The sequence below is a fragment of the Phalangium opilio genome, unplaced genomic scaffold (assembly GCF_054372755.1).
Source record: "Phalangium opilio isolate 3A_F unplaced genomic scaffold, DU_Popi_V2 ptg000002l_1, whole genome shotgun sequence".
In the NCBI taxonomy this organism is placed as follows: domain Eukaryota; kingdom Metazoa; phylum Arthropoda; class Arachnida; order Opiliones; family Phalangiidae; genus Phalangium; species Phalangium opilio.
In genome coordinates, this window is record NW_028324144.1 from 15,639,228 (window position 1) to 15,656,499 (window position 17,272).

At 43.4% G+C, this 17,272-nt stretch overlaps 103 non-coding genes across 103 annotated transcripts; all 103 read left to right on the plus strand.

Annotated features, from left to right (window-relative positions):
* Positions 1-18: 18 nt before the first annotated feature.
* Positions 19-91, plus strand: TRNAM-CAU (transfer RNA methionine (anticodon CAU)). The gene has a single exon. It is a non-coding gene; the product is annotated as a tRNA-Met (tRNA).
* A 67-nt stretch (positions 92-158) lies between these two features.
* On the plus strand, positions 159-231 carry TRNAM-CAU (transfer RNA methionine (anticodon CAU)). The gene has a single exon. It is a non-coding gene; the product is annotated as a tRNA-Met (tRNA).
* Positions 232-298: 67 nt separating this feature from the next.
* On the plus strand, positions 299-371 carry TRNAM-CAU (transfer RNA methionine (anticodon CAU)). The gene has a single exon. It is a non-coding gene; the product is annotated as a tRNA-Met (tRNA).
* Positions 372-438: 67 nt separating this feature from the next.
* TRNAM-CAU (transfer RNA methionine (anticodon CAU)) lies at positions 439-511 on the plus strand. Its single transcript has one exon. It is a non-coding gene; the product is annotated as a tRNA-Met (tRNA).
* A 67-nt stretch (positions 512-578) lies between these two features.
* TRNAM-CAU (transfer RNA methionine (anticodon CAU)) lies at positions 579-651 on the plus strand. The gene has a single exon. It is a non-coding gene; the product is annotated as a tRNA-Met (tRNA).
* A 67-nt stretch (positions 652-718) lies between these two features.
* Positions 719-791, plus strand: TRNAM-CAU (transfer RNA methionine (anticodon CAU)). Its single transcript has one exon. It is a non-coding gene; the product is annotated as a tRNA-Met (tRNA).
* Positions 792-858: 67 nt separating this feature from the next.
* Positions 859-931, plus strand: TRNAM-CAU (transfer RNA methionine (anticodon CAU)). The gene has a single exon. It is a non-coding gene; the product is annotated as a tRNA-Met (tRNA).
* A 67-nt stretch (positions 932-998) lies between these two features.
* On the plus strand, positions 999-1,071 carry TRNAM-CAU (transfer RNA methionine (anticodon CAU)). The gene has a single exon. It is a non-coding gene; the product is annotated as a tRNA-Met (tRNA).
* A 67-nt stretch (positions 1,072-1,138) lies between these two features.
* On the plus strand, positions 1,139-1,211 carry TRNAM-CAU (transfer RNA methionine (anticodon CAU)). Its single transcript has one exon. It is a non-coding gene; the product is annotated as a tRNA-Met (tRNA).
* A 67-nt stretch (positions 1,212-1,278) lies between these two features.
* Positions 1,279-1,351, plus strand: TRNAM-CAU (transfer RNA methionine (anticodon CAU)). Its single transcript has one exon. It is a non-coding gene; the product is annotated as a tRNA-Met (tRNA).
* A 67-nt stretch (positions 1,352-1,418) lies between these two features.
* TRNAM-CAU (transfer RNA methionine (anticodon CAU)) lies at positions 1,419-1,491 on the plus strand. The gene has a single exon. It is a non-coding gene; the product is annotated as a tRNA-Met (tRNA).
* A 67-nt stretch (positions 1,492-1,558) lies between these two features.
* TRNAM-CAU (transfer RNA methionine (anticodon CAU)) lies at positions 1,559-1,631 on the plus strand. The gene has a single exon. It is a non-coding gene; the product is annotated as a tRNA-Met (tRNA).
* Positions 1,632-1,698: 67 nt separating this feature from the next.
* TRNAM-CAU (transfer RNA methionine (anticodon CAU)) lies at positions 1,699-1,771 on the plus strand. Its single transcript has one exon. It is a non-coding gene; the product is annotated as a tRNA-Met (tRNA).
* A 67-nt stretch (positions 1,772-1,838) lies between these two features.
* Positions 1,839-1,911, plus strand: TRNAM-CAU (transfer RNA methionine (anticodon CAU)). Its single transcript has one exon. It is a non-coding gene; the product is annotated as a tRNA-Met (tRNA).
* A 67-nt stretch (positions 1,912-1,978) lies between these two features.
* TRNAM-CAU (transfer RNA methionine (anticodon CAU)) lies at positions 1,979-2,051 on the plus strand. Its single transcript has one exon. It is a non-coding gene; the product is annotated as a tRNA-Met (tRNA).
* Positions 2,052-2,118: 67 nt separating this feature from the next.
* Positions 2,119-2,191, plus strand: TRNAM-CAU (transfer RNA methionine (anticodon CAU)). Its single transcript has one exon. It is a non-coding gene; the product is annotated as a tRNA-Met (tRNA).
* Positions 2,192-2,398: 207 nt separating this feature from the next.
* TRNAM-CAU (transfer RNA methionine (anticodon CAU)) lies at positions 2,399-2,471 on the plus strand. Its single transcript has one exon. It is a non-coding gene; the product is annotated as a tRNA-Met (tRNA).
* A 67-nt stretch (positions 2,472-2,538) lies between these two features.
* On the plus strand, positions 2,539-2,611 carry TRNAM-CAU (transfer RNA methionine (anticodon CAU)). The gene has a single exon. It is a non-coding gene; the product is annotated as a tRNA-Met (tRNA).
* A 67-nt stretch (positions 2,612-2,678) lies between these two features.
* Positions 2,679-2,751, plus strand: TRNAM-CAU (transfer RNA methionine (anticodon CAU)). The gene has a single exon. It is a non-coding gene; the product is annotated as a tRNA-Met (tRNA).
* A 67-nt stretch (positions 2,752-2,818) lies between these two features.
* Positions 2,819-2,891, plus strand: TRNAM-CAU (transfer RNA methionine (anticodon CAU)). Its single transcript has one exon. It is a non-coding gene; the product is annotated as a tRNA-Met (tRNA).
* A 67-nt stretch (positions 2,892-2,958) lies between these two features.
* On the plus strand, positions 2,959-3,031 carry TRNAM-CAU (transfer RNA methionine (anticodon CAU)). The gene has a single exon. It is a non-coding gene; the product is annotated as a tRNA-Met (tRNA).
* A 67-nt stretch (positions 3,032-3,098) lies between these two features.
* On the plus strand, positions 3,099-3,171 carry TRNAM-CAU (transfer RNA methionine (anticodon CAU)). Its single transcript has one exon. It is a non-coding gene; the product is annotated as a tRNA-Met (tRNA).
* Positions 3,172-3,238: 67 nt separating this feature from the next.
* Positions 3,239-3,312, plus strand: TRNAM-CAU (transfer RNA methionine (anticodon CAU)). The gene has a single exon. It is a non-coding gene; the product is annotated as a tRNA-Met (tRNA).
* Positions 3,313-3,378: 66 nt separating this feature from the next.
* TRNAM-CAU (transfer RNA methionine (anticodon CAU)) lies at positions 3,379-3,451 on the plus strand. The gene has a single exon. It is a non-coding gene; the product is annotated as a tRNA-Met (tRNA).
* Positions 3,452-3,518: 67 nt separating this feature from the next.
* Positions 3,519-3,591, plus strand: TRNAM-CAU (transfer RNA methionine (anticodon CAU)). Its single transcript has one exon. It is a non-coding gene; the product is annotated as a tRNA-Met (tRNA).
* Positions 3,592-3,658: 67 nt separating this feature from the next.
* TRNAM-CAU (transfer RNA methionine (anticodon CAU)) lies at positions 3,659-3,731 on the plus strand. Its single transcript has one exon. It is a non-coding gene; the product is annotated as a tRNA-Met (tRNA).
* Positions 3,732-3,798: 67 nt separating this feature from the next.
* On the plus strand, positions 3,799-3,871 carry TRNAM-CAU (transfer RNA methionine (anticodon CAU)). Its single transcript has one exon. It is a non-coding gene; the product is annotated as a tRNA-Met (tRNA).
* Positions 3,872-3,938: 67 nt separating this feature from the next.
* TRNAM-CAU (transfer RNA methionine (anticodon CAU)) lies at positions 3,939-4,011 on the plus strand. The gene has a single exon. It is a non-coding gene; the product is annotated as a tRNA-Met (tRNA).
* A 67-nt stretch (positions 4,012-4,078) lies between these two features.
* Positions 4,079-4,151, plus strand: TRNAM-CAU (transfer RNA methionine (anticodon CAU)). The gene has a single exon. It is a non-coding gene; the product is annotated as a tRNA-Met (tRNA).
* A 67-nt stretch (positions 4,152-4,218) lies between these two features.
* TRNAM-CAU (transfer RNA methionine (anticodon CAU)) lies at positions 4,219-4,292 on the plus strand. Its single transcript has one exon. It is a non-coding gene; the product is annotated as a tRNA-Met (tRNA).
* Positions 4,293-4,358: 66 nt separating this feature from the next.
* On the plus strand, positions 4,359-4,431 carry TRNAM-CAU (transfer RNA methionine (anticodon CAU)). Its single transcript has one exon. It is a non-coding gene; the product is annotated as a tRNA-Met (tRNA).
* A 67-nt stretch (positions 4,432-4,498) lies between these two features.
* TRNAM-CAU (transfer RNA methionine (anticodon CAU)) lies at positions 4,499-4,571 on the plus strand. The gene has a single exon. It is a non-coding gene; the product is annotated as a tRNA-Met (tRNA).
* A 67-nt stretch (positions 4,572-4,638) lies between these two features.
* TRNAM-CAU (transfer RNA methionine (anticodon CAU)) lies at positions 4,639-4,711 on the plus strand. The gene has a single exon. It is a non-coding gene; the product is annotated as a tRNA-Met (tRNA).
* Positions 4,712-4,778: 67 nt separating this feature from the next.
* TRNAM-CAU (transfer RNA methionine (anticodon CAU)) lies at positions 4,779-4,851 on the plus strand. Its single transcript has one exon. It is a non-coding gene; the product is annotated as a tRNA-Met (tRNA).
* A 67-nt stretch (positions 4,852-4,918) lies between these two features.
* TRNAM-CAU (transfer RNA methionine (anticodon CAU)) lies at positions 4,919-4,991 on the plus strand. The gene has a single exon. It is a non-coding gene; the product is annotated as a tRNA-Met (tRNA).
* Positions 4,992-5,058: 67 nt separating this feature from the next.
* TRNAM-CAU (transfer RNA methionine (anticodon CAU)) lies at positions 5,059-5,131 on the plus strand. The gene has a single exon. It is a non-coding gene; the product is annotated as a tRNA-Met (tRNA).
* A 67-nt stretch (positions 5,132-5,198) lies between these two features.
* Positions 5,199-5,272, plus strand: TRNAM-CAU (transfer RNA methionine (anticodon CAU)). The gene has a single exon. It is a non-coding gene; the product is annotated as a tRNA-Met (tRNA).
* A 66-nt stretch (positions 5,273-5,338) lies between these two features.
* TRNAM-CAU (transfer RNA methionine (anticodon CAU)) lies at positions 5,339-5,411 on the plus strand. The gene has a single exon. It is a non-coding gene; the product is annotated as a tRNA-Met (tRNA).
* Positions 5,412-5,478: 67 nt separating this feature from the next.
* Positions 5,479-5,551, plus strand: TRNAM-CAU (transfer RNA methionine (anticodon CAU)). The gene has a single exon. It is a non-coding gene; the product is annotated as a tRNA-Met (tRNA).
* Positions 5,552-5,618: 67 nt separating this feature from the next.
* Positions 5,619-5,691, plus strand: TRNAM-CAU (transfer RNA methionine (anticodon CAU)). Its single transcript has one exon. It is a non-coding gene; the product is annotated as a tRNA-Met (tRNA).
* Positions 5,692-5,758: 67 nt separating this feature from the next.
* Positions 5,759-5,831, plus strand: TRNAM-CAU (transfer RNA methionine (anticodon CAU)). Its single transcript has one exon. It is a non-coding gene; the product is annotated as a tRNA-Met (tRNA).
* A 67-nt stretch (positions 5,832-5,898) lies between these two features.
* Positions 5,899-5,971, plus strand: TRNAM-CAU (transfer RNA methionine (anticodon CAU)). The gene has a single exon. It is a non-coding gene; the product is annotated as a tRNA-Met (tRNA).
* Positions 5,972-6,038: 67 nt separating this feature from the next.
* Positions 6,039-6,111, plus strand: TRNAM-CAU (transfer RNA methionine (anticodon CAU)). The gene has a single exon. It is a non-coding gene; the product is annotated as a tRNA-Met (tRNA).
* Positions 6,112-6,178: 67 nt separating this feature from the next.
* On the plus strand, positions 6,179-6,252 carry TRNAM-CAU (transfer RNA methionine (anticodon CAU)). Its single transcript has one exon. It is a non-coding gene; the product is annotated as a tRNA-Met (tRNA).
* A 66-nt stretch (positions 6,253-6,318) lies between these two features.
* TRNAM-CAU (transfer RNA methionine (anticodon CAU)) lies at positions 6,319-6,391 on the plus strand. Its single transcript has one exon. It is a non-coding gene; the product is annotated as a tRNA-Met (tRNA).
* Positions 6,392-6,458: 67 nt separating this feature from the next.
* TRNAM-CAU (transfer RNA methionine (anticodon CAU)) lies at positions 6,459-6,531 on the plus strand. Its single transcript has one exon. It is a non-coding gene; the product is annotated as a tRNA-Met (tRNA).
* Positions 6,532-6,598: 67 nt separating this feature from the next.
* TRNAM-CAU (transfer RNA methionine (anticodon CAU)) lies at positions 6,599-6,671 on the plus strand. The gene has a single exon. It is a non-coding gene; the product is annotated as a tRNA-Met (tRNA).
* A 67-nt stretch (positions 6,672-6,738) lies between these two features.
* On the plus strand, positions 6,739-6,811 carry TRNAM-CAU (transfer RNA methionine (anticodon CAU)). Its single transcript has one exon. It is a non-coding gene; the product is annotated as a tRNA-Met (tRNA).
* A 67-nt stretch (positions 6,812-6,878) lies between these two features.
* On the plus strand, positions 6,879-6,951 carry TRNAM-CAU (transfer RNA methionine (anticodon CAU)). Its single transcript has one exon. It is a non-coding gene; the product is annotated as a tRNA-Met (tRNA).
* Positions 6,952-7,018: 67 nt separating this feature from the next.
* Positions 7,019-7,091, plus strand: TRNAM-CAU (transfer RNA methionine (anticodon CAU)). The gene has a single exon. It is a non-coding gene; the product is annotated as a tRNA-Met (tRNA).
* Positions 7,092-7,158: 67 nt separating this feature from the next.
* On the plus strand, positions 7,159-7,231 carry TRNAM-CAU (transfer RNA methionine (anticodon CAU)). Its single transcript has one exon. It is a non-coding gene; the product is annotated as a tRNA-Met (tRNA).
* A 67-nt stretch (positions 7,232-7,298) lies between these two features.
* On the plus strand, positions 7,299-7,371 carry TRNAM-CAU (transfer RNA methionine (anticodon CAU)). Its single transcript has one exon. It is a non-coding gene; the product is annotated as a tRNA-Met (tRNA).
* A 67-nt stretch (positions 7,372-7,438) lies between these two features.
* Positions 7,439-7,511, plus strand: TRNAM-CAU (transfer RNA methionine (anticodon CAU)). Its single transcript has one exon. It is a non-coding gene; the product is annotated as a tRNA-Met (tRNA).
* Positions 7,512-7,578: 67 nt separating this feature from the next.
* TRNAM-CAU (transfer RNA methionine (anticodon CAU)) lies at positions 7,579-7,651 on the plus strand. The gene has a single exon. It is a non-coding gene; the product is annotated as a tRNA-Met (tRNA).
* A 67-nt stretch (positions 7,652-7,718) lies between these two features.
* Positions 7,719-7,791, plus strand: TRNAM-CAU (transfer RNA methionine (anticodon CAU)). The gene has a single exon. It is a non-coding gene; the product is annotated as a tRNA-Met (tRNA).
* A 207-nt stretch (positions 7,792-7,998) lies between these two features.
* On the plus strand, positions 7,999-8,071 carry TRNAM-CAU (transfer RNA methionine (anticodon CAU)). Its single transcript has one exon. It is a non-coding gene; the product is annotated as a tRNA-Met (tRNA).
* A 67-nt stretch (positions 8,072-8,138) lies between these two features.
* TRNAM-CAU (transfer RNA methionine (anticodon CAU)) lies at positions 8,139-8,211 on the plus strand. Its single transcript has one exon. It is a non-coding gene; the product is annotated as a tRNA-Met (tRNA).
* A 67-nt stretch (positions 8,212-8,278) lies between these two features.
* Positions 8,279-8,351, plus strand: TRNAM-CAU (transfer RNA methionine (anticodon CAU)). Its single transcript has one exon. It is a non-coding gene; the product is annotated as a tRNA-Met (tRNA).
* Positions 8,352-8,418: 67 nt separating this feature from the next.
* On the plus strand, positions 8,419-8,491 carry TRNAM-CAU (transfer RNA methionine (anticodon CAU)). The gene has a single exon. It is a non-coding gene; the product is annotated as a tRNA-Met (tRNA).
* A 67-nt stretch (positions 8,492-8,558) lies between these two features.
* TRNAM-CAU (transfer RNA methionine (anticodon CAU)) lies at positions 8,559-8,632 on the plus strand. Its single transcript has one exon. It is a non-coding gene; the product is annotated as a tRNA-Met (tRNA).
* A 66-nt stretch (positions 8,633-8,698) lies between these two features.
* On the plus strand, positions 8,699-8,771 carry TRNAM-CAU (transfer RNA methionine (anticodon CAU)). Its single transcript has one exon. It is a non-coding gene; the product is annotated as a tRNA-Met (tRNA).
* Positions 8,772-8,838: 67 nt separating this feature from the next.
* On the plus strand, positions 8,839-8,911 carry TRNAM-CAU (transfer RNA methionine (anticodon CAU)). Its single transcript has one exon. It is a non-coding gene; the product is annotated as a tRNA-Met (tRNA).
* Positions 8,912-8,978: 67 nt separating this feature from the next.
* Positions 8,979-9,051, plus strand: TRNAM-CAU (transfer RNA methionine (anticodon CAU)). The gene has a single exon. It is a non-coding gene; the product is annotated as a tRNA-Met (tRNA).
* Positions 9,052-9,118: 67 nt separating this feature from the next.
* Positions 9,119-9,191, plus strand: TRNAM-CAU (transfer RNA methionine (anticodon CAU)). Its single transcript has one exon. It is a non-coding gene; the product is annotated as a tRNA-Met (tRNA).
* A 67-nt stretch (positions 9,192-9,258) lies between these two features.
* Positions 9,259-9,331, plus strand: TRNAM-CAU (transfer RNA methionine (anticodon CAU)). Its single transcript has one exon. It is a non-coding gene; the product is annotated as a tRNA-Met (tRNA).
* Positions 9,332-9,398: 67 nt separating this feature from the next.
* Positions 9,399-9,471, plus strand: TRNAM-CAU (transfer RNA methionine (anticodon CAU)). Its single transcript has one exon. It is a non-coding gene; the product is annotated as a tRNA-Met (tRNA).
* A 67-nt stretch (positions 9,472-9,538) lies between these two features.
* TRNAM-CAU (transfer RNA methionine (anticodon CAU)) lies at positions 9,539-9,611 on the plus strand. Its single transcript has one exon. It is a non-coding gene; the product is annotated as a tRNA-Met (tRNA).
* Positions 9,612-9,678: 67 nt separating this feature from the next.
* Positions 9,679-9,751, plus strand: TRNAM-CAU (transfer RNA methionine (anticodon CAU)). Its single transcript has one exon. It is a non-coding gene; the product is annotated as a tRNA-Met (tRNA).
* A 67-nt stretch (positions 9,752-9,818) lies between these two features.
* TRNAM-CAU (transfer RNA methionine (anticodon CAU)) lies at positions 9,819-9,891 on the plus strand. Its single transcript has one exon. It is a non-coding gene; the product is annotated as a tRNA-Met (tRNA).
* Positions 9,892-9,958: 67 nt separating this feature from the next.
* On the plus strand, positions 9,959-10,031 carry TRNAM-CAU (transfer RNA methionine (anticodon CAU)). The gene has a single exon. It is a non-coding gene; the product is annotated as a tRNA-Met (tRNA).
* A 67-nt stretch (positions 10,032-10,098) lies between these two features.
* On the plus strand, positions 10,099-10,171 carry TRNAM-CAU (transfer RNA methionine (anticodon CAU)). Its single transcript has one exon. It is a non-coding gene; the product is annotated as a tRNA-Met (tRNA).
* Positions 10,172-10,378: 207 nt separating this feature from the next.
* On the plus strand, positions 10,379-10,451 carry TRNAM-CAU (transfer RNA methionine (anticodon CAU)). Its single transcript has one exon. It is a non-coding gene; the product is annotated as a tRNA-Met (tRNA).
* Positions 10,452-10,518: 67 nt separating this feature from the next.
* TRNAM-CAU (transfer RNA methionine (anticodon CAU)) lies at positions 10,519-10,591 on the plus strand. The gene has a single exon. It is a non-coding gene; the product is annotated as a tRNA-Met (tRNA).
* A 67-nt stretch (positions 10,592-10,658) lies between these two features.
* On the plus strand, positions 10,659-10,731 carry TRNAM-CAU (transfer RNA methionine (anticodon CAU)). The gene has a single exon. It is a non-coding gene; the product is annotated as a tRNA-Met (tRNA).
* Positions 10,732-10,798: 67 nt separating this feature from the next.
* TRNAM-CAU (transfer RNA methionine (anticodon CAU)) lies at positions 10,799-10,871 on the plus strand. The gene has a single exon. It is a non-coding gene; the product is annotated as a tRNA-Met (tRNA).
* Positions 10,872-10,938: 67 nt separating this feature from the next.
* Positions 10,939-11,011, plus strand: TRNAM-CAU (transfer RNA methionine (anticodon CAU)). The gene has a single exon. It is a non-coding gene; the product is annotated as a tRNA-Met (tRNA).
* Positions 11,012-11,078: 67 nt separating this feature from the next.
* Positions 11,079-11,151, plus strand: TRNAM-CAU (transfer RNA methionine (anticodon CAU)). Its single transcript has one exon. It is a non-coding gene; the product is annotated as a tRNA-Met (tRNA).
* Positions 11,152-11,218: 67 nt separating this feature from the next.
* TRNAM-CAU (transfer RNA methionine (anticodon CAU)) lies at positions 11,219-11,291 on the plus strand. Its single transcript has one exon. It is a non-coding gene; the product is annotated as a tRNA-Met (tRNA).
* Positions 11,292-11,358: 67 nt separating this feature from the next.
* TRNAM-CAU (transfer RNA methionine (anticodon CAU)) lies at positions 11,359-11,432 on the plus strand. The gene has a single exon. It is a non-coding gene; the product is annotated as a tRNA-Met (tRNA).
* A 66-nt stretch (positions 11,433-11,498) lies between these two features.
* Positions 11,499-11,571, plus strand: TRNAM-CAU (transfer RNA methionine (anticodon CAU)). The gene has a single exon. It is a non-coding gene; the product is annotated as a tRNA-Met (tRNA).
* A 67-nt stretch (positions 11,572-11,638) lies between these two features.
* TRNAM-CAU (transfer RNA methionine (anticodon CAU)) lies at positions 11,639-11,711 on the plus strand. The gene has a single exon. It is a non-coding gene; the product is annotated as a tRNA-Met (tRNA).
* A 67-nt stretch (positions 11,712-11,778) lies between these two features.
* Positions 11,779-11,851, plus strand: TRNAM-CAU (transfer RNA methionine (anticodon CAU)). The gene has a single exon. It is a non-coding gene; the product is annotated as a tRNA-Met (tRNA).
* Positions 11,852-11,918: 67 nt separating this feature from the next.
* Positions 11,919-11,991, plus strand: TRNAM-CAU (transfer RNA methionine (anticodon CAU)). The gene has a single exon. It is a non-coding gene; the product is annotated as a tRNA-Met (tRNA).
* Positions 11,992-12,058: 67 nt separating this feature from the next.
* Positions 12,059-12,131, plus strand: TRNAM-CAU (transfer RNA methionine (anticodon CAU)). Its single transcript has one exon. It is a non-coding gene; the product is annotated as a tRNA-Met (tRNA).
* Positions 12,132-12,198: 67 nt separating this feature from the next.
* On the plus strand, positions 12,199-12,271 carry TRNAM-CAU (transfer RNA methionine (anticodon CAU)). Its single transcript has one exon. It is a non-coding gene; the product is annotated as a tRNA-Met (tRNA).
* Positions 12,272-12,478: 207 nt separating this feature from the next.
* TRNAM-CAU (transfer RNA methionine (anticodon CAU)) lies at positions 12,479-12,551 on the plus strand. The gene has a single exon. It is a non-coding gene; the product is annotated as a tRNA-Met (tRNA).
* Positions 12,552-12,618: 67 nt separating this feature from the next.
* On the plus strand, positions 12,619-12,691 carry TRNAM-CAU (transfer RNA methionine (anticodon CAU)). The gene has a single exon. It is a non-coding gene; the product is annotated as a tRNA-Met (tRNA).
* Positions 12,692-12,758: 67 nt separating this feature from the next.
* Positions 12,759-12,831, plus strand: TRNAM-CAU (transfer RNA methionine (anticodon CAU)). Its single transcript has one exon. It is a non-coding gene; the product is annotated as a tRNA-Met (tRNA).
* Positions 12,832-12,898: 67 nt separating this feature from the next.
* Positions 12,899-12,971, plus strand: TRNAM-CAU (transfer RNA methionine (anticodon CAU)). Its single transcript has one exon. It is a non-coding gene; the product is annotated as a tRNA-Met (tRNA).
* A 67-nt stretch (positions 12,972-13,038) lies between these two features.
* TRNAM-CAU (transfer RNA methionine (anticodon CAU)) lies at positions 13,039-13,111 on the plus strand. The gene has a single exon. It is a non-coding gene; the product is annotated as a tRNA-Met (tRNA).
* A 67-nt stretch (positions 13,112-13,178) lies between these two features.
* On the plus strand, positions 13,179-13,251 carry TRNAM-CAU (transfer RNA methionine (anticodon CAU)). The gene has a single exon. It is a non-coding gene; the product is annotated as a tRNA-Met (tRNA).
* Positions 13,252-13,318: 67 nt separating this feature from the next.
* Positions 13,319-13,391, plus strand: TRNAM-CAU (transfer RNA methionine (anticodon CAU)). The gene has a single exon. It is a non-coding gene; the product is annotated as a tRNA-Met (tRNA).
* A 195-nt stretch (positions 13,392-13,586) lies between these two features.
* Positions 13,587-13,659, plus strand: TRNAM-CAU (transfer RNA methionine (anticodon CAU)). Its single transcript has one exon. It is a non-coding gene; the product is annotated as a tRNA-Met (tRNA).
* Positions 13,660-13,866: 207 nt separating this feature from the next.
* Positions 13,867-13,939, plus strand: TRNAM-CAU (transfer RNA methionine (anticodon CAU)). Its single transcript has one exon. It is a non-coding gene; the product is annotated as a tRNA-Met (tRNA).
* Positions 13,940-14,006: 67 nt separating this feature from the next.
* Positions 14,007-14,079, plus strand: TRNAM-CAU (transfer RNA methionine (anticodon CAU)). The gene has a single exon. It is a non-coding gene; the product is annotated as a tRNA-Met (tRNA).
* A 67-nt stretch (positions 14,080-14,146) lies between these two features.
* Positions 14,147-14,219, plus strand: TRNAM-CAU (transfer RNA methionine (anticodon CAU)). Its single transcript has one exon. It is a non-coding gene; the product is annotated as a tRNA-Met (tRNA).
* Positions 14,220-14,286: 67 nt separating this feature from the next.
* On the plus strand, positions 14,287-14,359 carry TRNAM-CAU (transfer RNA methionine (anticodon CAU)). The gene has a single exon. It is a non-coding gene; the product is annotated as a tRNA-Met (tRNA).
* Positions 14,360-14,426: 67 nt separating this feature from the next.
* Positions 14,427-14,499, plus strand: TRNAM-CAU (transfer RNA methionine (anticodon CAU)). The gene has a single exon. It is a non-coding gene; the product is annotated as a tRNA-Met (tRNA).
* A 67-nt stretch (positions 14,500-14,566) lies between these two features.
* Positions 14,567-14,639, plus strand: TRNAM-CAU (transfer RNA methionine (anticodon CAU)). The gene has a single exon. It is a non-coding gene; the product is annotated as a tRNA-Met (tRNA).
* A 67-nt stretch (positions 14,640-14,706) lies between these two features.
* Positions 14,707-14,779, plus strand: TRNAM-CAU (transfer RNA methionine (anticodon CAU)). Its single transcript has one exon. It is a non-coding gene; the product is annotated as a tRNA-Met (tRNA).
* A 67-nt stretch (positions 14,780-14,846) lies between these two features.
* Positions 14,847-14,919, plus strand: TRNAM-CAU (transfer RNA methionine (anticodon CAU)). The gene has a single exon. It is a non-coding gene; the product is annotated as a tRNA-Met (tRNA).
* Positions 14,920-14,986: 67 nt separating this feature from the next.
* Positions 14,987-15,059, plus strand: TRNAM-CAU (transfer RNA methionine (anticodon CAU)). The gene has a single exon. It is a non-coding gene; the product is annotated as a tRNA-Met (tRNA).
* Positions 15,060-17,171: 2,112 nt separating this feature from the next.
* Positions 17,172-17,244, plus strand: TRNAM-CAU (transfer RNA methionine (anticodon CAU)). The gene has a single exon. It is a non-coding gene; the product is annotated as a tRNA-Met (tRNA).
* Positions 17,245-17,272: the final 28 nt, after the last annotated feature.

Here is a 17,272-nt window from a genome sequence, read left to right on the forward strand (position 1 = left end):
TTAATTGGTCTAATAACAGCCTCGATAGCGCAGTCGGTAGCGCGTCAGTCTCATAATCTGAAGGTCGTGAGTTCGATCCTCACTCGGGGCGTGATTTTGGCGCTGATTTTCGTTAATAGAATACTTGATTCATAAAGAGGTGACATGTTCTGACAACAGCCTCGATAGCGCAGTAGGTAGCTCGTCAGTCTCATAATCTGAAGGTCGTGAGTTCGATCCTCACTCGGGGCGTGATTTTGGCGCTGATTTTCGTTAATAGAATACTTGGTTGATAAAGAGGTGACATGTTCTGACAACAGCCTCGATAGCGCAGTAGGTAGCGCGTCAGTCTCATAATCTAAAGGTCTTGAGTTCGATCCTCACTCGGGGCATGATTTTGGCGCTGATTTTCGTTAATGGAATACTTGATTGATAAATAGGTTAATTGGTCTAATAACAGCCTCGGTAGCGCAGTAGGTAGCGCGTCAGTCTCATAATCTGAAGGTCGTGAGTTCGATCCTCACTCGGGGCAAGATTTTGTCGCTGATTTTCGTTAATAGAATACTTGATTGATAGAGAGTTGACATGTTCTAATAACAGCCTCGGTAGCGCAGTAGGTAGCGCGTCAGTCTCATAATCTAAAGGTCTTGAGTTCGATCCTCACTCGGGGCATGATTTTGGCGCTGATTTTCGTTAATGGAATACTTGATTGATAAATAGGTTAATTGGTCTAATAACAGCCTCGATAGCGCAGTCGGTAGCGCGTCAGTCTCATAATCTGAAGGTCGTGAGTTCGATCCTCACTCGGGGCGTGATTTTGGCGCTGATTTTCGTTAATAGAATACTTGATTCATAAAGAGGTGACATGTTCTGACAACAGCCTCGATAGCGCAGTAGGTAGCGCGTCAGTCTCATAATCTGAAGGTCGTGAGTTCGATCCTCACTCGGGGCGTGATTTTGGCGCTGATTTTCGTTAATAGAATACTTGGTTGATAAAGAGGTGACATGTTCTGACAACAGCCTCGATAGCGCAGTAGGTAGCGCGTCAGTCTCATAATCTAAAGGTCTTGAGTTCGATCCTCACTCGGGGCATGATTTTGGCGCTGATTTTCGTTAATGTAATACTTAATTGATAAATAGTTTAATTGGTCTAATAACAGCCTCGATAGCGCAGTCGGTAGCGCGTCAGTCTCATAATCTGAAGGTCGTGAGTTCGATCCTCACTCGGGGCATGATTTTGGCGCTGATTTTCGTTAATAGTATACTTGATTCATAAAGAGGTGACATGTTCTGACAACAGCCTCGATAGCGCAGTAGGTAGCGCGTCAGTCTCATAATCTGAAGGTCGTGAGTTCGATCCTCACTCGGGGCGTGATTTTGGCGCTGATTTTCGTTAATAGAATACTTGATTCATAAAGAGGTGACATGTTCTGACAACACCCTCGATAGCGCAGTAGGTAGCGCGTCAGTCTCATAATCTGAAGGTCGTGAGTTCGATCCTCACTCGGGGCAAGATTTTGTCGCTGATTTTCGTTAATAGAATACTTGATTGATAGAGAGTTGACATGTTCTAATAACAGCCTCGGTAGCGCAGTAGGTAGCGCGTCAGTCTCATAATCTAAAGGTCTTGAGTTCGATCCTCACTCGGGGCATGATTTTGGCGCTGATTTTCGTTAATGGAATACTTGATTGATAAATAGGTTAATTGGTCTAATAACAGCCTCGATAGCGCAGTCGGTAGCGCGTCAGTCTCATAATCTGAAGGTCGTGAGTTCGATCCTCACTCGGGGCGTGATTTTGGCGCTGATTTTCGTTAATAGAATACTTGATTCATAAAGAGGTGACATGTTCTGACAACAGCCTCGATAGCGCAGTAGGTAGCGCGTCAGTCTCATAATCTGAAGGTCGTGAGTTCGATCCTCACTCGGGGCGTGATTTTGGCGCTGATTTTCGTTAATAGAATACTTGGTTGATAAAGAGGTGACATCTTCTAATAACAGCCTCGAAAGCGCAGTCGGTAGCGCGTCAGTCTCATGATCTGAAGGTCGTGAGTTCGATCCTCACTCGGGGCAAGATTTTGGCGCTGATTTTCGTTAATAGAATACTTGATTCATAAAGAGGTGACATGTTCTGACAACAGCCTCGATAGCGCAGTAGGTAGCGCGTCAGTCTCATAATCTGAAGGTCGTGAGTTCGATCCTCACTCGGGGCAAGATTTTGTCGCTGATTTTCGTTAATAGAATACTTGATTGATAGAGAGTTGACATGTTCTAATAACAGCCTCGGTAGCGCAGTAGGTAGCGCGTCAGTCTCATAATCTAAAGGTCGTGAGTTCGATCCTCACTCGGGATCACTTTTTGGAGCTGATTTTCGTAACTGGAATACTTAATTGATAATTAGGTTAATTGATCTAATAACAGCCTCGATAGCGCAGTCGGTAGCGCGTCAGTCTCATAATCTGAAGGTCGTGAGGTCGATCCTCACTCGGGGCATGATTTTGGCGCTGATTTTCGTTAATAGAATACTTGATTCATAAAGAGGTGACATGTTCTGACAACAGCCTCGATAGCGCAGTAGGTAGCGCGTCAGTCTCATAATCTGAAGGTCGTGAGTTCGATCCTCACTCGGGGCAAGATTTTGTCGCTGATTTTCGTTAATAGAATACTTGATTGATAGAGAGTTGACATGTTCTAATAACAGCCTCGGTAGCGCAGTAGGTAGCGCGTCAGTCTCATAATCTAAAGGTCTTGAGTTCGATCCTCACTCGGGGCATGATTTTGGCGCTGATTTTCGTTAATGGAATACTTGATTGATAAATAGGTTAATTGGTCTAATAACAGCCTCGATAGCGCAGTCGGTAGCGCGTCAGTCTCATAATCTGAAGGTCGTGAGGTCGATCCTCACTCGGGGCATGATTTTGGCGCTGATTTTCGTTAATAGAATACTTGATTCATAAAGAGGTGACATGTTCTGACAACAGCCTCGATAGCGCAGTAGGTAGCGCGTCAGTCTCATAATCTGAAGGTCGTGAGTTCGATCCTCACTCGGGGCGTGATTTTGGCGCTGATTTTCGTTAATAGAATACTTGGTTGATAAAGAGGTGACATCTTCTAATGACAGCCTCGAAAGCGCAGTCGGTAGCGCGTCAGTCTCATGATCTGAAGGTCGTGAGTTCGATCCTCACTCGGGGCAAGATTTTGGCGCTGATTTTCGTTAATAGAATACTTGATTCATAAAAAGGTGACATGTTCTGACAACAGCCTCGATAGCGCAGTAGGTAGCGCGTCAGTCTCATAATCTGAAGGTCGTGAGTTCGATCCTCACTCGGGATCACTTTTTGGAGCTGATTTTCGTAACTGGAATACTTAATTGATAATTAGGTTAATTGATCTAATAACAGCCTCGATAGCGCAGTCGGTAGCGCGTCAGTCTCATAATCTGAAGGTCGTGAGGTCGATCCTCACTCGGGGCATGATTTTGGCGCTGATTTTCGTTAATAGAATACTTGATTCATAAAGAGGTGACATGTTCTGACAACAGCCTCGATAGCGCAGTAGGTAGCGCGTCAGTCTCATAATCTGAAGGTCGTGAGTTCGATCCTCACTCGGGGCAAGATTTTGTCGCTGATTTTCGTTAATAGAATACTTGATTGATAGAGAGTTGACATGTTCTAATAACAGCCTCGGTAGCGCAGTAGGTAGCGCGTCAGTCTCATAATCTAAAGGTCTTGAGTTCGATCCTCACTCGGGGCATGATTTTGGCGCTGATTTTCGTTAATGGAATACTTGATTGATAAATAGGTTAATTGGTCTAATAACAGCCTCGATAGCGCAGTCGGTAGCGCGTCAGTCTCATAATCTGAAGGTCGTGAGGTCGATCCTCACTCGGGGCATGATTTTGGCGCTGATTTTCGTTAATAGAATACTTGATTCATAAAGAGGTGACATGTTCTGACAACAGCCTCGATAGCGCAGTAGGTAGCGCGTCAGTCTCATAATCTGAAGGTCGTGAGTTCGATCCTCACTCGGGGCGTGATTTTGGCGCTGATTTTCGTTAATAGAATACTTGGTTGATAAAGAGGTGACATCTTCTAATGACAGCCTCGAAAGCGCAGTCGGTAGCGCGTCAGTCTCATGATCTGAAGGTCGTGAGTTCGATCCTCACTCGGGGCAAGATTTTGGCGCTGATTTTCGTTAATAGAATACTTGATTCATAAAAAGGTGACATGTTCTGACAACAGCCTCGATAGCGCAGTAGGTAGCGCGTCAGTCTCATAATCTGAAGGTCGTGAGTTCGATCCTCACTCGGGATCACTTTTTGGAGCTGATTTTCGTAACTGGAATACTTAATTGATAATTAGGTTAATTGATCTAATAACAGCCTCGATAGCGCAGTCGGTAGCGCGTCAGTCTCATAATCTGAAGGTCGTGAGGTCGATCCTCACTCGGGGCATGATTTTGGCGCTGATTTTCGTTAATAGAATACTTGATTCATAAAGAGGTGACATGTTCTGACAACAGCCTCGATAGCGCAGTAGGTAGCGCGTCAGTCTCATAATCTGAAGGTCGTGAGTTCGATCCTCACTCGGGGCAAGATTTTGTCGCTGATTTTCGTTAATAGAATACTTGATTGATAGAGAGTTGACATGTTCTAATAACAGCCTCGGTAGCGCAGTAGGTAGCGCGTCAGTCTCATAATCTAAAGGTCTTGAGTTCGATCCTCACTCGGGGCATGATTTTGGCGCTGATTTTCGTTAATGGAATACTTGATTGATAAATAGGTTAATTGGTCTAATAACAGCCTCGATAGCGCAGTCGGTAGCGCGTCAGTCTCATAATCTGAAGGTCGTGAGGTCGATCCTCACTCGGGGCATGATTTTGGCGCTGATTTTCGTTAATAGAATACTTGATTCATAAAGAGGTGACATGTTCTGACAACAGCCTCGATAGCGCAGTAGGTAGCGCGTCAGTCTCATAATCTGAAGGTCGTGAGTTCGATCCTCACTCGGGGCGTGATTTTGGCGCTGATTTTCGTTAATAGAATACTTGGTTGATAAAGAGGTGACATCTTCTAATGACAGCCTCGAAAGCGCAGTCGGTAGCGCGTCAGTCTCATGATCTGAAGGTCGTGAGTTCGATCCTCACTCGGGGCAAGATTTTGGCGCTGATTTTCGTTAATAGAATACTTGATTCATAAAAAGGTGACATGTTCTGACAACAGCCTCGATAGCGCAGTAGGTAGCGCGTCAGTCTCATAATCTGAAGGTCGTGAGTTCGATCCTCACTCGGGATCACTTTTTGGAGCTGATTTTCGTAACTGGAATACTTAATTGATAATTAGGTTAATTGATCTAATAACAGCCTCGATAGCGCAGTCGGTAGCGCGTCAGTCTCATAATCTGAAGGTCGTGAGGTCGATCCTCACTCGGGGCATGATTTTGGCGCTGATTTTCGTTAATAGAATACTTGATTCATAAAGAGGTGACATGTTCTGACAACAGCCTCGATAGCGCAGTAGGTAGCGCGTCAGTCTCATAATCTGAAGGTCGTGAGTTCGATCCTCACTCGGGGCAAGATTTTGTCGCTGATTTTCGTTAATAGAATACTTGATTGATAGAGAGTTGACATGTTCTAATAACAGCCTCGGTAGCGCAGTAGGTAGCGCGTCAGTCTCATAATCTAAAGGTCTTGAGTTCGATCCTCACTCGGGGCATGATTTTGGCGCTGATTTTCGTTAATGGAATACTTGATTGATAAATAGGTTAATTGGTCTAATAACAGCCTCGATAGCGCAGTCGGTAGCGCGTCAGTCTCATAATCTGAAGGTCGTGAGGTCGATCCTCACTCGGGGCATGATTTTGGCGCTGATTTTCGTTAATAGAATACTTGATTCATAAAGAGGTGACATGTTCTGACAACAGCCTCGATAGCGCAGTAGGTAGCGCGTCAGTCTCATAATCTGAAGGTCGTGAGTTCGATCCTCACTCGGGGCGTGATTTTGGCGCTGATTTTCGTTAATAGAATACTTGGTTGATAAAGAGGTGACATCTTCTAATGACAGCCTCGAAAGCGCAGTCGGTAGCGCGTCAGTCTCATGATCTGAAGGTCGTGAGTTCGATCCTCACTCGGGGCAAGATTTTGGCGCTGATTTTCGTTAATAGAATACTTGATTCATAAAAAGGTGACATGTTCTGACAACAGCCTCGATAGCGCAGTAGGTAGCGCGTCAGTCTCATAATCTGAAGGTCGTGAGTTCGATCCTCACTCGGGATCACTTTTTGGAGCTGATTTTCGTAACTGGAATACTTAATTGATAATTAGGTTAATTGATCTAATAACAGCCTCGATAGCGCAGTCGGTAGCGCGTCAGTCTCATAATCTGAAGGTCGTGAGGTCGATCCTCACTCGGGGCATGATTTTGGCGCTGATTTTCGTTAATGGAATACTTGATTGATAAATAGGTTAATTGGTCTAATAACAGCCTCGATGGCGCAGTCGGTAGCGCGTCAGTCTCATAATCTGAAGGTCGTGAGGTCGATCCTCACTCGGGGCATGATTTTGGCGCTGATTTTCGTTAATAGAATACTTGATTCATAAAGAGGTGACATGTTCTGACAACAGCCTCGATAGCGCAGTAGGTAGCGCGTCAGTCTCATAATCTAAAGGTCTTGAGTTCGATCCTCACTCGGGGCATGTTTTTGGCGCTGATTTTCGTTAATGGAATACTTGATTGATAAATAGGTTAATTGGTCTAATAACAGCCTCGGTAGCGCAGTAGGTAGCGCGTCAGTCTCATAATCTAAAGGTCTTGAGTTCGATCCTCACTCGGGGCATGATTTTGGCGCTGATTTTCGTTAATGTAATACTTAATTGATAAATAGGTTAATTGGTCTAATAACAGCCTCGATAGCGCATTCGGTAGCGCGTCAGTCTCATAATCTGAAGGTCGTGAGTTCGATCCTCACTCGGGGCATGATTTTGGCGCTGATTTTCGTTAATAGTATACTTGATTCATAAAGAGGTGACATGTTCTGACAACAGCCTCGATAGCGCAGGAGGTAGCGCGTCAGTCTCATAATCTGAAGGTCGTGAGTTCGATCCTCACTCGGGGCGTGATTTTGGCGCTGATTTTCGTTAATAGAATACTTGATTCATAAAGAGGTGACATGTTCTGACAACAGCCTCGATAGCGCAGTAGGTAGCGCGTCAGTCTCATAATCTGAAGGTCGTGAGTTCGATCCTCACTCGGGGCGTGATTTTGGCGCTGATTTTCGTTAATAGAATACTTGGTTGATAAAGAGGTGACATGTTCTAATAACAGCCTCGATAGCGCAGTAGGTAGCGCGTCAGTCTCATAATCTGAAGGTCGTGAGTTCGATCCTCACTCGGGGCATGATTTTGGCGCTGATTTTCGTTAATAGAATACTTGATTGATAGAGAGTTGACATGTTCTAATAACAGCCTCGGTAGCGCAGTAGGTAGCGCGTCAGTCTCATAATCTAAAGGTCTTGAGTTCGATCCTCACTCGGGGCATGATTTTGGCGCTGATTTTCGTTAATGGAATACTTGATTGATAAATAGGTTAATTGGTCTAATAACAGCCTCGATAGCGCAGTCGGTAGCGCGTCAGTCTCATAATCTGAAGGTCGTGAGTTCGATCCTCACTCGGGGCGTGATTTTGGCGCTGATTTTCGTTAATAGAATACTTGGTTGATAAAGAGGTGACATCTTCTAATAACAGCCTCGAAAGCGCAGTCGGTAGCGCGTCAGTCTCATGATCTGAAGGTCGTGAGTTCGATCCTCACTCGGGGCAAGATTTTGGCGCTGATTTTCGTTAATAGAATACTTGATTCATAAAAAGGTGACATGTTCTGACAACAGCCTCGATAGCGCAGTAGGTAGCGCGTCAGTCTCATAATCTGAAGGTCGTGAGTTCGATCCGAACTCGGGGCAAGATTTTGTCGCTGATTTTCGTTAATAGAATACTTGATTGATAGAGAGTTGACATGTTCTAATAACAGCCTCGGTAGCGCAGTAGGTAGCGCGTCAGTCTCATAATCTAAAGGTCTTGAGTTCGATCCTCACTCGGGGCATGATTTTGGCGCTGATTTTCGTTAATGGAATACTTGATTGATAAATAGGTTAATTGGTCTAATAACAGCCTCGATAGCGCAGTCGGTAGCGCGTCAGTCTCATAATCTGAAGGTCGTGAGTTCGAGCCTCACTCGGGGCGTGATTTTGGCGCTGATTTTCGTTAATAGAATACTTGATTCATAAAGAGGTGACCTCTGCTAATAACAGCCTCGATAGCGCAGTAGGTAGCGCGTCAGTCTCATAATCTGAAGGTCGTGAGTTCGATCCTCACTCGGGGCGTGATTTTGGCGCTGATTTTCGTTAATAGAATACTTGGTTGATAAAGAGGTGACATCTGCTAATAACAGCCTCGATAGCGCAGTAGGTAGCGCGTCAGTCTCATAATCTGAAGGTCGTGAGTTCGATCCTCACTCGGGGCAAGATTTTGGCGCTGATTTTCGTTAATAGAATACTTGATTGATAAAGAGTTGACATATTCTAATAACAGCCTCGGTAGCGCAGTAGGTAGCGCGTCAGTCTCATAATCTGAAGGTCGTGAGTTCGATCCTCACTCGGGATCACTTTTTGGAGCTGATTTTCGTAACTGGAATACTTAATTGATAATTAGGTTAATTGGTCTAATAACAGCCTCGATAGCGCAGTCGGTAGCGCGTTAGTCTCATAATCTGAAGGTCGTGAGTTCGATCCTCACTCGGGGCGTGATTTTGGCGCTGATTTTCGTTAATAGAATACTTGATTCATAAAGAGGTGACATGTTCTGACAACAGCCTCAATAGCGCAGTAGGTAGCGCGTCAGTCTCATAATCTGAAGGTCGTGAGTTCGATCCTCACTCGGGGCGTGATTTTGGCGCTGATTTTCGTTAATAGAATACTTGGTTGATAAAGAGGTGACATCTTCTAATAACAGCCTCGATAGCGCAGTCGGTAGCGCGTCAGTCTCATAATTTGAAGGTCGTGAGTTCGATCCTCACTCGGGTCGTGATTTTGGCGCTGATTTTCGTTAATAGAATACTTGGTTGATATAGAGGTGACATGTTCTAATAACAGCCTCGATAGCGCAGTAGGTAGCGCGTCAGTCTCATAATCTGAAGGTCGTGAGGTCGATCCTCACTCGGGGCATGATTTTGGCGCTGATTTTCGTTAATAGAATACTTGATTCATAAAGAGGTGACATGTTCTGACAACAGCCTCGATAGCGCAGTAGGTAGCGCGTCAGTCTCATAATCTGAAGGTCGTGAGTTCGATCCTCACTCGGGGCGTGATTTTGGCGCTGATTTTCGTTAATAGTATACTTGATTCATAAAGAGGTGACATGTTCTGACAACAGCCTCGATAGCGCAGGAGGTAGCGCGTCAGTCTCATAATCTGAAGGTCGTGAGTTCGATCCTCACTCGGGGCGTGATTTTGGCGCTGATTTTCGTTAATAGAATACTTGATTCATAAAGAGGTGACATGTTCTGACAACAGCCTCGATAGCGCAGTAGGTAGCGCGTCAGTCTCATAATCTGAAGGTCGTGAGTTCGATCCTCACTCGGGGCGTGATTTTGGCGCTGATTTTCGTTAATAGAATACTTGGTTGATAAAGAGGTGACATGTTCTAATAACAGCCTCGATAGCGCAGTAGGTAGCGCGTCAGTCTCATAATCTGAAGGTCGTGAGTTCGATCCTCACTCGGGGCAAGATTTTGTCGCTGATTTTCGTTAATAGAATACTTGATTGATAGAGAGTTGACATGTTCTAATAACAGCCTCGGTAGCGCAGTAGGTAGCGCGTCAGTCTCATAATCTAAAGGTCTTGAGTTCGATCCTCACTCGGGGCATGATTTTGGCGCTGATTTTCGTTAATGGAATACTTGATTGATAAATAGGTTAATTGGTCTAATAACAGCCTCGATAGCGCAGTCGGTAGCGCGTCAGTCTCATAATCTGAAGGTCGTGAGTTCGATCCTCACTCGGGGCGTGATTTTGGCGCTGATTTTCGTTAATAGAATACTTGGTTGATAAAGAGGTGACATCTTCTAATAACAGCCTCGAAAGCTCAGTCGGTAGCGCGTCAGTCTCATGATCTGAAGGTCGTGAGTTCGATCCTCACTCGGGGCAAGATTTTGGCGCTGATTTTCGTTAATAGAATACTTGATTCATAAAAAGGTGACATGTTCTGACAACAGCCTCGATAGCGCAATAGGTAGCGCGTCAGTCTCATAATCTGAAGGTCGTGAGTTCGATCCGAACTCGGGGCAAGATTTTGTCGCTGATTTTCGTTAATAGAATACTTGATTGATAGAGAGTTGACATGTTCTAATAACAGCCTCGGTAGCGCAGTAGGTAGCGCGTCAGTCTCATAATCTAAAGGTCTTGAGTTCGATCCTCACTCGGGGCATGATTTTGGCGCTGATTTTCGTTAATGGAATACTTGATTGATAAATAGGTTAATTGGTCTAATAACAGCCTCGATAGCGCAGTCGGTAGCGCGTCAGTCTCATAATCTGAAGGTCGTGAGTTCGATCCTCACTCGGGGCGTGATTTTGGCGCTGATTTTCGTTAATATAATACTTGGTTGATAAAGAGGTGACATGTTCTGACAACAGCCTCGATAGCGCAGTAGGTAGCGCGTCAGTCTCATAATCTAAAGGTCTTGAGTTCGATCCTCACTCGGGGCATGATTTTGGCGCTGATTTTCGTTAATGGAATACTTGATTGATAAATGGGTTAATTGGTCTAATAACAGCCTCGGTAGCGCAGTAGGTAGCGCGTCAGTCTCATAATCTAAAGGTCTTGAGTTCGATCCTCACTCGGGGCATGATTTTGGCGCTGATTTTCGTTAATGTAATACTTAATTGATAAATAGTTTAATTGGTCTAATAACAGCCTCGATAGCGCAGTCGGTAGCGCGTCAGTCTCATAATCTGAAGGTCGTGAGTTCGATCCTCACTCGGGGCATGATTTTGGCGCTGATTTTCGTTAATAGTATACTTGATTCATAAAGAGGTGACATGTTCTGACAACAGCCTCGATAGCGCAGTAGGTAGCGCGTCAGTCTCATAATCTGAAGGTCGTGAGTTCGATCCTCACTCGGGGCGTGATTTTGGCGCTGATTTTCGTTAATAGAATACTTGGTTGATAAAGAGGTGACATCTTCTAATAACAGCCTCGAAAGCGCAGTCGGTAGCGCGTCAGTCTCATGATCTGAAGGTCGTGAGTTCGATCCTCACTCGGGGCAAGATTTTGGCGCTGATTTTCGTTAATAGAATACTTGATTCATAAAAAGGTGACATGTTCTGACAACAGCCTCGATAGCGCAGTAGGTAGCGCGTCAGTCTCATAATCTGAAGGTCGTGAGTTCGATCCTCACTCGGGATCACTTTTTGGAGCTGATTTTCGTAACTGGAATACTTAATTGATAATTAGGTTAATTGATCTAATAACAGCCTCGATAGCGCAGTCGGTAGCGCGTCAGTCTCATAATCTGAAGGTCGTGAGGTCGATCCTCACTCGGGGCATGATTTTGGCGCTGATTTTCGTTAATAGAATACTTGATTCATAAAGAGGTGACATGTTCTGACAACAGCCTCGATAGCGCAGTAGGTAGCGCGTCAGTCTCATAATCTAAAGGTCTTGAGTTCGATCCTCACTCGGGGCATGATTTTGGCGCTGATTTTCGTTAATGTAATACTTAATTGATAAATAGGTTAATTGGTCTAATAACAGCCTCGATAGCGCAGTCGGTAGCGCGTCAGTCTCATAATCTGAAGGTCGTGAGTTCGATCCTCACTCGGGGCATGATTTTGGCGCTGATTTTCGTTAATAGAATACTTGATTCATAAAGAGGTGACATATTCTGACAACAGCCTCGATAGCGCAGTAGGTAGCGCGTCAGTCTCATAATCTGAAGGTCGTGAGTTCGATCCTCACTCGGGGCGTGATTTTGGCGCTGATTTTCGTTAATAGAATACTTGGTTGATAAAGAGGTGACATGTTCTAATAACAGCCTCGATAGCGCAGTCGGTAGCGCGTCAGTCTCATAATCTGAAAGTCGTGAGGTCGATCCTCACTCGGGGCATGATTTTGGCGCTGATTTTCGTTAATAGAATACTTGATTCATAAAGAGGTGACATGTTCTGACAACAGCCTCGATAGCGCAGTAGGTAGCGCGTCAGTCTCATAATCTAAAGGTCTTGAGTTCGATCCTCACTCGGGGCATGATTTTGGCGCTGATTTTCGTTAATGGAATACTTGATTGATAAATAGGTTAATTGGTCTAATAACAGCCTCGGTAGCGCAGTAGGTAGCGCGTCAGTCTCATATTCTAAAGGTCTTGAGTTCGATCCTCACTCGGGGCATGATTTTGGCGCTGATTTTCGTTAATGTAATACTTAATTGATAAATAGGTTAATTGGTCTAATAACAGCCTCGATAGCGCAGTCAGTAGCGCGTCAGTCTCATAATCTGAAGGTCGTGAGTTCGATCCTCACTCGGGGCATGATTTTGGCGCTGATTTTCGTTAATAGTATACTTGATTCATAAAGAGGTGACATGTTCTGACAACAGCCTCGATAGCGCAGTAGGTAGCGCGTCAGTCTCATAATCTGAAGGTCGTGAGTTCGATCCTCAATCGGGGCGTGATTTTGGCGCTGATTTTCGTTAATAGAATACTTGATTCATAAGGAGGTGACATGTTCTGACAACAGCCTCGATAGCGCAGTAGGTAGCGCGTCAGTCTCATAATCTGAAGGTCGTGAGTTCGATCCTCACTCGGGGCGTGATTTTGGCGCTGATTTTCGTTAATAGAATACTTGGTTGATAAAGAGGTGACATGTTCTAATAACAGCCTCGATAGCGCAGTCAGTAGCGCGTCAGTCTCATAATCTGAAGGTCGTGAGTTCGATCCTCAATCGGGGCGTGATTTTGGCGCTGATTTTCGTTAATAGAATACTTGATTCATAAGGAGGTGACATGTTCTGACAACAGCCTCGATAGCGCAGTAGGTAGCGCGTCAGTCTCATAATCTGAAGGTCGTGAGTTCGATCCTCACTCGGGGCGTGATTTTGGCGCTGATTTTCGTTAATAGAATACTTGGTTGATAAAGAGGTGACATGTTCTAATAACAGCCTCGATAGCGCAGTAGGTAGCGCGTCAGTCTCATAATCTGAAGGTCGTGAGTTCGATCCTCACTCGGGGCAAGATTTTGTCGCTGATTTTCGTTAATAGAATACTTGATTGATAGAGAGTTGACATGTTCTAATAACAGCCTCGGTAGCGCAGTAGGTAGCGCGTCAGTCTCATAATCTAAAGGTCTTGAGTTCGATCCTCACTCGGGGCATGATTTTGGCGCTGATTTTCGTTAATGGAATACTTGATTGATAAATAGGTTAATTGGTCTAATAACAGCCTCGATAGCGCGTCAGTCTCATAATCTGAAGGTCGTGAGTTCGATCCTCACTCGGGGCGTGATTTTGGCGCTGATTTTCGTTAATAGAATACTTGATTCATAAAGAGGTGACACGTTCTGACAACAGCCTCGATAGCGCAAAAGGTAGCGCGTCAGTCTCATAATCTGAAGGTCGTGAGTTCGATCCTCACTCGGGGCGTGATTTTGGCGCTGATTTTCGTTAATAGAATACTTGGTTGATAAAGAGGTGACATGTTCTGACAACAGCCTCGATAGCGCAGTAGGTAGCGCGTCAGTCTCATAATCTAAATGTCTTGAGTTCGATCCTCACTCGGGGCATGATTTTGGCGCTGATTTTCGTTAATGGAATACTTGATTGATAAATAGGTTAATTGGTCTAATAACAGCCTCGGTAGCGCAGTAGGTAGCGCGTCAGTCTCATAATCTAAAGGTCTTGAGTTCGATCCTCACTCGGGGCATGATTTTGGCGCTGATTTTCGTTAATGTAATACTTAATTGATAAATAGGTTAATTGGTCTAATAACAGCCTCGATAGCGCAGTCGGTAGCGCGTCAGTCTCATAATCTGAAGGTCGTGAGTTCGATCCTCACTCGGGGCATGATTTTGGCGCTGATTTTCGTTAATAGTATACTTGATTCATAAAGAGGTGACATGTTCTGACAACAGCCTCGATAGCGCAGTAGGTAGCGCGTCAGTCTCATAATCTAAAGGTCTTGAGTTCGATCCTCACTCGGGGCATGATTTTGGCGCTGATTTTCGTTAATGGAATACTTGATTGATAAATAGGTTAATTGGTCTAATAACAGCCTCGATAGCGCAGTCGGTAGCGCGTCAGTCTCATAATCTGAAGGTCGTGAGTTCGATCCTCACTCGGGGCGTGATTTTGGCGCTGATTTTCGTTAATAGAATACTTGATTCATAAAGAGGTGACATGTTCTGACAACAGCCTCGATAGCGCAGTAGGTAGCGCGTCAGTCTCATAATCTGAAGGTCGTGAGTTCGATCCTCACTCGGGGCGTGATTTTGGCGCTGATTTTCGTTAATAGAATACTTGGTTGATAAAGAGGTGACATGTTCTGACAACAGCCTCGATAGCGCAGTAGGTAGCGCGTCAGTCTCATAATCTAAAGGTCTTGAGTTCGATCCTCACTCGGGGCATGATTTTGGCGCTGATTTTCGTTAATGGAATACTTGATTGATAAATAGGTTAATTGGTCTAATAACAGCCTCGGTAGCGCAGTAGGTAGCGCGTCAGTCTCATAATCTGAAGGTCGTGAGTTCGATCCTCACTCGGGGCAAGATTTTGTCGCTGATTTTCGTTAATAGAATACTTGATTGATAGAGAGTTGACATGTTCTAATAACAGCCTCGGTAGCGCAGTAGGTAGCGCGTCAGTCTCATAATCTAAAGGTCTTGAGTTCGATCCTCACTCGGGGCATGATTTTGGCGCTGATTTTCGTTAATGGAATACTTGATTGATAAATAGGTTAATTGGTCTAATAACAGCCTCGATAGCGCAGTCGGTAGCGCGTCAGTCTCATAATCTGAAGGTCGTGAGTTCGATCCTCACTCGGGGCGTGATTTTGGCGCTGATTTTCGTTAATGTAATACTTAATTGATAATTATGTAAAAAAGACTTCGTTTGCCCAAGTCTTAAAAACAAAACGATAAGAGTTTTTCCAGTTGACTGAAGCGTGGATATTATTTTTTTCTATTGAATTTTAAAGACAATCCGTATTTTACTTCTCTATAGAATTTAATTGAATCACCTGATTTTACTGCTAATGGATTAGTTTCCTATAAATTAATTGAAATAAAAAATTACTTATCTCAGATTTTTCAAAAAAATTCCATTTTCCTGAAATGTTCTCTTTTCAAGGGAGAACGTACTTTAATTTTCAAATAATACTCTCATTAATAATGTATTATATGCGGTCTTTTCGAATACAAAAGGGGGCTGTTATCATCTTTCTTATACATATTTAGTAAAGGGGTCCGTTTCTTGTAAATCAGTACTTGTGGGGAAGATTTTAGGAGTGTTAGTTTAGTTGCTGTTTAGTTGACAACATTATGAAAACTTGATGTGTTTAAAACCTTTTGAAAGGAATATTCCCGGTAATTAAAAAATTAAGTGTCAATTTGATCAAAATAATAGCTGCACGATAAAATGTTTCAGGAAAATGGAATTGTTGTTGAAAAATCTGAGATAAGTAATTTTTTATTTCAATTAATTTATAGGAAACTAATCCATTAGCAGTAAAATCAGGTGATTCAATTAAATTCTATAGAGAAGTAAAATACGGATTGTCTTTAAAATTCAATAGAAAAAAATAATATCCACGCTTCAGTCAACTGGAAAAACTCTTATCGTTTTGTTTTTAAGACTTGGGCAAACGAAGTCTTTTTTACATAATAACTGTTCCTTCAGCCTTAATTTGTATTAAATACATTTTATTTTTCACGCTATGCTTTCCAGCACTGGTAGCCAGGTGGCGCTAGTATCTACTTGTCTACTTTTTAGTATAGGGAGTTGCACATAATATAGTGTGACGAAAGTTTTTCACGCGCATCCTTTATCAATGGTCAAGCCATCAAAACTTCGGAAAAATTTATGGTCAACCGTCCGGTGACTCCTTTAGTTTTAAATTAAAATTATGTAATATTTTAAATATTTATTGGACAATGTCCAGTGTCCTGTGCTTATTTACGGCCCTGAGATAGTTTCACCTATCCTGACCTGGGCCGGAAATAAAAACAGCACACTGAACTTTGTCCAATAAAATTTTTAAATGACCCATAAATTAGAAAATGACGTCAGGGATTTTCTATTTATACTCAATCCTAACTCTTATTGTTAATCTTTACGGAACTTAACATTACGACGTGAAAAGAATTTTCAGAGTTAGACCCAAGGTTTCACAACAAAACTTTACAGCAATAGATTAGCAAAGGCGCATCTCTCAGTGTAAAGTTTAGTTAACCATTTTGTATAGGTTTTAAAAAAAGTTATTTCTAAATCATGCGCCAGCACGCGCACATTTCATTGAAAGTTTGTTATTTAAGAATTTTCCCTTCCATATACTAAGAATCTTCATCAAACATTGACAACGAGCGTTCCAAGACTCGAACCTGCAATGTTTTGCCGCGAATGCAAACGCGTTATCCATTACGCCACATGCCCGTGTTTGTAAGAACAAAAAAAAAATTATCCAAACATTGTATTTATAGGATTATTTCTTTTATGACGTATAAATGATCCGTAAAAATAAACACCGAGCTTGCCAGGACTCGAACCTGCAATCTTCTGCTCCGTAGGCAGAAGCGTTATCCTATTCGCACAAAACCGTTGGAGGCATAATAAATGCTATGCAAACAGTGTAATATATGTAACGGTTTTACCATGATTTATAAATTAATTAAAATAAAATACTTAGACTTAATTGTTCTTAATCAAACTTCAGAAGTTCAACATTCCATAGTTGCTTGATAATTCAAAAGTGTTCCAAACCTTAACTTCGCAGTAGTTTCTGAGTTATTCGATGGAGTGGAACACCAAAAATCCCATGCTTTTTCTATGGGACGCTAAGCCTAAAATCTGTGAATTATTTCTTTAACATTAAGGGAGGGTGTGGGTTCTTATCTAGAAGGGCCTACCGGCCCTCTAGAAATAGGTTAATTGGTCTAATAACAGCCTCGATAGCGCATTCGGTAGCGCGTCAGTCTCATAATCTGAAGGTCGTGAGTTCGATCCTCACTCGGGGCATGATTTTGGCGCTGATTTTCGTTAATAG